The sequence below is a fragment of the Sturnira hondurensis genome, unplaced genomic scaffold (assembly GCF_014824575.4).
Source record: "Sturnira hondurensis isolate 20B ecotype Veracruz unplaced genomic scaffold, ASM1482457v3 Scaffold0016462, whole genome shotgun sequence".
Lineage (NCBI taxonomy): Eukaryota > Metazoa > Chordata > Mammalia > Chiroptera > Phyllostomidae > Sturnira > Sturnira hondurensis.
The window spans coordinates 139,920-149,680 of record NW_028089093.1 but is presented as its reverse complement, the minus strand read 5'-3'; the positions used below and the strand labels follow the sequence as shown (position 1 = coordinate 149,680).

At 42.1% G+C, this 9,761-nt stretch overlaps 1 pseudogene; it reads left to right on the top strand.

Annotated features, from left to right (window-relative positions):
- The first annotated feature begins 5,033 nt into the window (after positions 1-5,033).
- LOC119000922 (annexin A11-like) lies at positions 5,034-6,624 on the top strand (annotated as a pseudogene).
- Positions 6,625-9,761: the final 3,137 nt, after the last annotated feature.

Sequence of the window (9,761 nt, the reverse complement as noted above, 5' to 3'; positions counted from 1 at the left end):
GTGCTTATTAATTTATGGTAAACATTTCACATATGTGACTACCACCTGCATAGATAATTGAAAAATCTTAATTGCCAGAGAAGGATCATATGAAGCTGGTAGAAATCAATCTTGATTTGTGGAAACTGAGACTTGAGAGAGTACTGAATTACCGGGGAAGGAGTGAACATATAAAGAGATGCACAGTGCTTTCTCATGGCACTGGATTGCCAGTAAATGTGCAACATTCCACATCCTAGAGTTATTTTTATTAATAGTTATTAGTCCCATCTATTAGAAAAGTGAGAATCAAAAAGAAGGTAACTGAAGTTACTTAACAAGTTTATGCTAAAACCCAGAATTTACACTAAAAATCACATTAGTTCCAAGAACCTTAGTGTCTCTAAGAATGTCTTCCTACTGGTGTTTTCCGTATAATCACTAAGTTATGAGACAGAAAAAAACATAATTGTATATTTGATTAGCTGAGGTGGGCTTAAGGGTGAACTGGGGAAAAGTTATGGGGAAGTGAAGAACCAGTTCTATTTCTCTTCCCCCATACTTCCCTGTCCTTATAGATTTGTACAGATAATACATATTCACCATATGAAAATCAGTCAACCTGGATAGGACCCTGGGCTAAACATTGGGAGGTGGAGCTGAGTGAGTATAATTTCAGTCCTCATTGTCTATGTCACAGGTGGCAAACACAGGGCCCTCACATTGTTTTATCCGGCCTGGCTCCTTGTTCCTATCCGCCAGCAGCACCAAGCTCTTGCTTAACTGTTAAGGAGTGGTTACATTTATACAGTCCTAAAATTACATTCAGCCCTTTGAAGGCAACTGCAAGGCTGATGTGGCCCCCAGTGAAGATGAGTTTGACACCTCTGTTATATGCTCACAAACTTGTTATTTTGTGACCTCTCCACTATCTATTTACTTTAGGTAATTTAAATCACTAGCAATACGAATCAGCAATTATGTTAAATAACTCCACATTTTCTTTTAGCCTGGTGAGTCATCTCAAAATATGGTTGGTTGTTTGAGCCAATCTAATACAACAAATATCATTGTATATTTCTCTTTACTTCTGTGTATGTGAACATAATTTTTAAAACTTTTTTTATTGTTGACACTGTTGCAGATGTCCCCCATTACCCCCACCCTTTATTCCCCTCCACCCAGCCCCCCTGACCTTTTTCTTTCTTTTTTCCCCTGAGTCATGTTGTACTGCATTATGGGTATTTCCCAGTAGTACCAACCCATGTACATACATTTTCACTTAGGCCATGTCCTGCTTCCTACACTCTTCTAATCTTCATTTATGAATCACTCAAAATTTTACCTACTTCAGAAATTACACACGTACTTTTCAGTATAGAATAGCCACTCTGCTTCCCTTATTTAAAATATTTTTAACATTCCTCCCAAATGAACTCACCATTGCTCATCCTAATTTGCATAATTATAGTTGTCTATTATGAGTAATTATCAAGACTTTTTTCCCCCTTGCTCATCTTTTTTATTTTTTGTAGAGGGTGGGGGAATTGGGCGTTGTTCTGTCACAGGGAGAAGGCATGTGGCTATAAGGGCACTTCTATTTAACATTAATTATTTATTGGGCATTGGCTCATTTAAAGAGTGTGAGGCAGGTTGGGATCTGAGAACTAAGGAACTGAGTGGAAAGCAGTTTGTCTGTATCAGAAAAGTATCAAGACAGAGAGCGCCAGGCACAGAGATGTGACCCGGGCCTGCCAGAGGATTTGGGGTTTGGGAGTTTTCAACTTGGAGGACGAAGAGAAAGCACTCCTGTTATACTAGAATTAGGACACCGCACTCCAAGTTTAAAAATAAATTCAGCTTTACACAATGAGATAAAATTTGGGAATTTCCATAGAGAGGTAGTTTAGGTTTAAATTATAAGATGCTTCCTAGGAATGAAAACATAATTGACTACTAAGGGTAGATGGGATGTTTAGGAGTTCATAATTGTCCTCTTTAATATATAATAAGTATCAATAAGCATATAGGTACCATAAAGATATATTTTTAAAAGTCATTTTAATTATGGTTTTAAAAATTCAGATAATGAAAAGTAAGTCTTCCTGCCTCCCTTCCTTGTTCATAGACTCCCTTCCCATCTTCCCTCTCCCCCAACTCCTCTTCCTGGACAAAACCACTGTTTGCTAGTTGTTACTTATCCCATACAACTTCTGTGGATTTACAAACACACGTGTGTTTCACCACACAAATGATAGCACGCTATGTACTGTACATGGTCTGCATCTCACTTTTCCCTCTGATAAGACCTTTCTTTATTCAATCAGCCATCCCTCTGATGGACATCTAGGTTGTTTACATTCTACCATTGTTACAAAACTATCCTGCATCATGATTGAGCAGAAAGAACAACATGAAAAGCTCCTGATGGGAGAGTGGGCAGCAGGGTTGGACAGAATGAACTGTTACTCTTAAAGGAGCCATGCATTTGAAGGTTCCAGTTCCCTGTGTGCCTCACTGTCATGCAGAAGTGAGGGAAACACGAGTGCTCCCTGAGAGGGCCACTTCATATGGCTCTCCTGTCAGGTTAGGCGTGTCTATTATGTGGAGGCGTGATGTAAAGTATTCCAAGTCTTACATGCAGTGGGGGTACATGTTAGGAATATACCTGAGTTATTCGAGGAGGGAACTACAATGGTGTGGAAAGAGTATTGGGTTTGGGACACAAGAACCTGGTTTGAGCCTCAGCTCTGCCTTTTACCGGTGTGATCATTGGAAGCCATTTTAGCTTTTCTGAGCCTTATTTTCTTCTTCTGTAAAATGGGGATAATAGTACCATGCCCATGTTTTGAGGATTTAATGAGATAATGCTTATGAAGTGATTATGTAAGCTGGTGGTTATCAAACTTTAGAAAGTTTTTGATTCAGGAGGTCTGGAGTGGAGCTTGAGATTTTACATTATATTTCTAGCAAATTCACACGTGATGCTGATGCTGCTGGTGTAGGGGGCCAGCATTTGAGAAACACTGGCATAAGCTCATAAGGCACTAATAGGTGGTGTTACTGTTTTTGTCGTTGTAGCTACCCTTACCTATGTCCCTAGGGAAATGAGAGAGGCACTGGTGATAAGCTGTGAATCGAAGTAAAAACTCTGCCAGCTGCTCAACTACAATGAAAATCACAAAAATGTCTAAAGAAATTGAATCTGCTGAGGGAGGGGTATTAAACACATAATTATATTGAAGCACACTTCAAGGTTATTTAAATGTTCATGCACCTCTGAATTTGCTGGTTAACAGCACTTGACAGGAAGTGGAAGTACAAAAATAAACAAGAAAGGCTCATCTCGTGGCACTGCTGCCTTAACTGAACACAGGAAGTCCTGGAAATCTTGCAAGGCTGTCTGCTCCTTCATGGTGTCTAGCCTGATTTCAAGACCCCAAAGTATTTTATGTTTGTATTAGCCAGGGTTCTCCAGAGAAACAGAACCAACTAGAATATATATATACATTCCTATCTGTCTATCTACCTATCATCTGTCTATCTCCAAATATATTTATTATAAGGACTTGGCTCACGCAGCTCTGGAGGCTAAGGAGTCCAGACCCAGGAGAGCCTGTGGTACAGTTCCAGTCTGGGAACCAGAAAGCCGATGGTGTAAGTTGCATTCCGAGTTTGAATCAAAGACAAAGAAGACCCAAGTTTCAGCTCCAGGATAGTCAGGCAGGGAGAGAGAATTCTTTCTTACTCAGATTTTTATTCTATTCAGATCTTTAATGGATTGGACTAGGCCCACCCACATTGGGGAGGGCCATCTGTTTTACTGAGTCTACTGATTCAAATGTCAGTCTTACCCAGAAACACCTTTACAGCCCTACTCAGAAATAATGTTTAATCTGATATCTGGGCACCCCGTAGTCCAGACAAGTTGACACATGGCATTTACCATCATAATGTTGTTAATGAATATCTGAAATGAGCTACTTTTAGTTTGTTTATCATTGGCTTTCCAGCTACAGTGCTGCTTCAAAATACGCGAAATTTCAAGGGGCACACACTTCAGCTCTGGTTATGTGTATTGTTAGTTTCATATTCTAGTTGTCACACATTTTACAGTAAAATACTTTAGTGAACTACTTACAGTGAAACCTCAAAATGTTTTTTTAAAACAGAAAATTTGGGGTAATAACAGCCGGTGGTTGTCATTGACCATCACCATTATTATGTTTATCAGAAGAAAGGTGATGCCAACAGATCTCTCTGACAATGTGTAAGATACTATTCAATATTTAAATACAGGGGTGGGCAACAGTAGGCTTCCAGTTGTAACACAAATAAATAATGCAATCATTAATGAATAAGCATACGAGAATAAACTGTTCCACATACTCATAACTGTAAACCTACGTTTGCTCACCCCTGAATATACTAAGAATAATTGAGAGTCACTTATGTATTTGTTGTCACATACGTGTAGGAGTCTAGACATTCAACTTTCAGCACCGAAGTGTTATCTTCTGAAAATTGCCACAGATGTCCCCCCTCGTCCCAGCTAATACATACAGCCTGTGGAATGATAAACATGCCATAATATATTCCTGGGGGCCCAGGAGATATTCTAAAATACAATATTAAGACAGTCACAAGAGTTTCATGTTCAATTAGAAGGATGATGAACCGAAATTTCCCACCTTGGCACAATAAGAAGAAAATGTCGAGGAAGGCTTTTGTGAATTCGGCATCTTATTGTGGTGGGCTTCCTTGCTTTACACCTCCCTGAATTCCCTTCTTGACAATGCACAGCTATTTCCTTTGTAATACAGGAAGGCTCCCTCACAGAACCATTTCCCACAGCTGGCTTTCGTCACTTCTTGATAGGTCCCTAAATATTTCAGTTTCTTCCACTTTATTTTCCCTGAACAATAACTGCTGCCCAGTCAAATCATTCATCTCATCCCCTGTATAAGTATTTGGGGTATTGAATGAATGTTTATCAAGCACCATTTAGAATCCCCTATTTTCTCTTGTTTGGCATTTTCAGACTCGTGGTCTCAATGACGTTTGGAAGTTCAAGTGTCCTTAACCCTTTACAAAGTTTGAGTTCAAAATTCATTGTGAACTTTTTCTTTTTGACTTGCCCTATAGAGACTTTTGTGTGTAAATTAAGACTAACCTTAAAATCTAAGACGTATGGCAAGGCAGAGCTCCTGACCCTCCCAGGGCACCTCGCTCCGGACACCCGGAGAAAGGGCTGCTGCTTCCCCTTTCATCCCTTGAGGCTCCTCACTCAGGTGGCCAGTGGCTACATCTGCCCTTGAGGTACTCAGGCTTCCCCCCAGCCCACTGCCTGCAGGTGGCCACCCCATCCCCACCCTGTGGTAACAGGTTTGGGCGCTATTCCCCACCCAGCCTGATCCCTGTTGGGCCGGATAACATGGCCAGTTATTACGCACGGCGGTTCAACAAGGACTCCCTCTCTGGAATGGCAGCCAACCTGTCAGAGGACCTTCAGGGGAGCCAATGTGCCAAACCTACCCTCTGGGGCCCTGAGGGCGGTTACTCTTCTGTCCCCCCTGGGGGTTATGGGTAACCCCCTTCCATCCAGCAGTCAGTTCCTCTGTAGGGAATGCACCTGCCCCTGGAGGAAACCCATCATCTGGGATGCCTTCTTACCTGCTACGCCCTGGGGGCCCCTGTGCCTGGTCAGCTGAGGCCGCCTCCTGGACAGCAGCCCCCAGGGGCCTACCCTGGGCAGTTGCCAATGCCACCTGCTAGGTGGCAGCAGCAGCAGCTGGTGCCAACCTACCCAGGATAGCAAGGGTCCAGGGACGTCACCCCTGCCACACCCCCAGCCCAGCTTGAAAAGTAAAACATCATCACAGATGCTTCTGGCTTCTGCCTTTTGTGAGACACCAGGGTCCTGTGAAAGGCCACATACGAAGGCTTTGGGAGTGAGGAGAGGCCATCACCGACAGCCTGGGGAGTGGCTCCGACAAGCAGTGGCAGCAGATCCTCCTGTCCTTCCAGACAGCTTCTGGGAACGATTCAATCAAAGATCTGGAATATGAACTGTCAGGAAGCTTTGCAAAGATCTCCTTGGCTATGATGAAGACCTCAGTCCTCTTGATGTTTATGAGATAAAGGAAGCCCTCAAGCAGGCTGACACTGATGAAACCTGCCTAATGAAGACCCTCACCTCCCACGGTCACAGGCACATTCAGGAACTGGGCAGGGCCCACCTAACAGAGTCCAAACAGAATCCAAACCGTCCCTGGAGGAGGCTGTTCCAGGCAACACCGCAGGGCACTTCCAGTGGCTCCTCAGCTCTCTGTCTCGGGGAAACGGGGATGGATGCACACATGTGGACATGTCGCTCGCTCCAGAGATGCTAGGAGCTGTACACAGCTGGGGAGAACCGCCTGGAAACAGATAAGTGCAAGTTCAATGCAGTGCTGTGCTCCTGGAGCTGGGCCCACCTGGTGGAAGCTTTCAACGACTATCAGGGAATGGCAGGTCAAGACATTGAGAAGAGCATCTGCTCAGGGACCTGTAGCAGGCCATGCTGGCTGCTGTGAGATGTCTCAGGAAGCCTACACCTTCTTTGCTGCAAGGCTCAACAAGGCCATGAGGGGAGCAGGAACATAGGCCTGACCTGACTCCCATTACGGCAGCTCACAAGGGCCCAGGGATGTCGCCCCTGCCATGCAGGGATGAGACATCTGAATGGAGAATTAGAGGCTGTGCAGCAAGTTGCTGTACCTCAGAAGAGATACCTTGAGGGATTAGGGAAGATTCTCCTGAAGATCTGTGGTGGCAACAATGGAGCAATGACTGGCGACTTACTTCTGCCCACCTGCCAGCAACAGTGACACCAGGAAAAGCCAAAAGAACATCTGTCTGTTTCTATCAAACCCACAAAATAACCCCTCAGGTATCCCAGTGCAACAACCCAGAGAGCCTTGGCCCCTGCCCTCCACTCACCCCTCCTGATTGGCTGTCATTCTTGCTGAAGGGTCCGGGTTGGTTTGGAACTCTCTCAGGATGCCTTTCCTCCCCACTCCTCACAGCCTGTTTCTGCCCAGGTGGCTGTTTTGTTTCGTGACTCATGCAACCATTCCCCTTTGCTCGAAGCTGAGATACAGCTTCATTTTAGGCATGTAATTTTAATATTCATTTGGAGGCATTTTTTTATAGTTGTTGTCAGACAGGCGCACACAAATCTTCCTGCTGCCACACACACTTCAGGTGACAGAGGTCAGTGAGCACCGTGTCCTCACTGAGGAGTATAAGGGAAGACCTTGAAGGGTCATCTTTGAATCTGGTGAGAATGTGTCATGAGTTTTGTTATTACCGAACTCACTGATTTTTAGAAGAAGAAGAAAAAAAGGCCAAAAAGTAATGTAAGAAAGAAAGAAAGAAAGAAAGAAAGTCCCCTGTGTGTTCTTTCATGTAAAACCACAAAAACAAAGCCAGCTCCCTGCCAGTCACAGAGCTTCTTGTAATTGAGAATGTGCCTTAAACCTGAATGATGATAGCCTAAAGCTGTTTCTGAGTTAAAGTCAGTCACCTTTGGGTGAAAAAAATCTAAGACTTATTTTGCAATTTGCATACTATAAATAGTATTCAGACATGTGGTACAGAAAACAAATATGGTTTAAAATGTCCACAAAATGATAATAACAACTAATCTTTACTATTTAGTAGGCGCGTAACTACTTTTTTACGTGCATTAATTTATTTCATCTTTCCATCAACCCTAGAAGTTAGGAATTTTATTGAGTGCTGTATTGCCTTTGGTGTGCACAGGAACTCTCTGTATGATTATAATAGTTTGTGTTGAATTTCAGGTATTCGTAACCCAAAGAGTACTTATTTATGTAAGCATAATACACGTTATTATGTTTGCATGTGTCTGTGGGTGTGTAAAACAGAGTATGTCCTGGGCAAGGGGAGATCAGGTAGAAAAGGCGTGTGCTCTGTCTGCCCCACACCCACTCACACTGACTGAATTTACAAACCTCCAGAGAAAAGTCCTGGGGGTGGGGAAACAAAGACTGGGGCCGGGAAGCTAACTTGCAAGGATTTCACTTGCTTGGCTCCATGGGAAACACTTGACCTTAGGAGAAGAAAATCTGAAGATCTGAATAGTTTTTTCAGATCTTCATATAGTTTATGAATAATAAATATGGTTTAAAAACCAAATAATACAAAAAGATACCCAATAAAAAGTCTCCCTACCATCCTTGTCCCTCATCTGACCAATTCTCACCCCATCCCTCATATTGCCAATCATTGCCCTTCATTTCTTTTGTAAGTTTCCATAGTTTCTTTATATACAAGCAAAAGCAAATGTAGATTGTTATTTATCTTCATTTGTTTACAAAGGTAGCATATTTTACACACCATTTTGCACCTTGGGTTTTTTGTTTGTTTGTTTATTTTTATCTTGGGCTACTTTCTCTATTGGTATAAGAAAACTTCCTCATTCTTTTTCATCATTGCCTAATGTTTTATGGTGTAGACATATCATCATTTATTTAATCAGTCTTTTATGGACATTTGGGTTGTTTCCAACTTTTGGCTATCAGAAACAATGCTATAATGAAAAAACTGCTTATAAGTCATTTCTTACCTATGCATAAACAGCTGCACAATAAATTTCTCCGTAAGTAGTTCTGAGTCTTTAGTGGCTTTCGTTATCTGATAGTGAATACTTTGCTACTCTCCCTCTATGGAAATGCACCCTGTTGGCAGAAAGGATGTATATGTATAAAGCTAAAAAGAGCTATAACACCTTAGCACCCAAACCTCTGTTATAGGAACCACCATAGAGAACTCAAGCCAGGAAGAAGGGCCATATTTCCATTCACTTTCAGAGGAAGGATGAGTATGGGTCTTAAAAGTCACCGCAGAAGTAACATTGGAGTGGAGAGAGGGGCCTGAGTGAGGCAGGGGCCTGTGGTTCAAATGTGAAGTCAGAGTTGTGTTGTGGGCTGCTGAGGCTTCAGCAGAACTTTGCAAAGATTAGCAACCCCAGCAGGGCAGGTGGGTAGCATGAGAGGCAAATCTTTCCCACTTTCTTACATTTTCTCACATGGCACCAACAAGCTAATAAAAGCTACAGTACTGAGAAGCCTGGCGATATTTGGGCAGTACGTGCTCAGAAAAGGCTTGAGGAATAGAAAGATGTTAACGAAGGTTTTCTCTAGGAGTTCAGGATAGGAAGTTAACATCCCACTTTGCCCACCTGTTAATGTTAATAAATGTTAATCAATTCTGTTGAGAGTTCATGTGTATCTTTTCTGACTCTTTCCACATAGGTACACATATTTACCAACATAAATAATTTTCTATTATGTAAAATAATTGATCTTACATGTGCGTGTTATTTTGCTATTATCTGGTTTTATTTTAAGTATATATTTTGGAGATGTTTCTAAATATATAAACAGCTATACAAACAGCTACTTCAGTCTTTGTAAATGCTGCATAGAAGCCTACCAAAATTGATTGGACCATTCGTGACTTCGGGCTATGACAAACAATGCTATGGTAAATACCTTTGTACTTGTCTCTGGGCATATATGTGGGTGCTTCTCAAGGGCTAATACCTAGACACAGAAATCTTGGGTTGAAAGGTATGTACATCTAAAATTTTGATGGATACTGCTTATTATCTTTTTTAAAAAGGCAAGCACATCTAAAAATTTGAGGGATACTGCTTATTATCTTCTTTAAAAAAGGCTTTATTAGCTTACCGTCTTGCCAATAGTAAAGAAAAG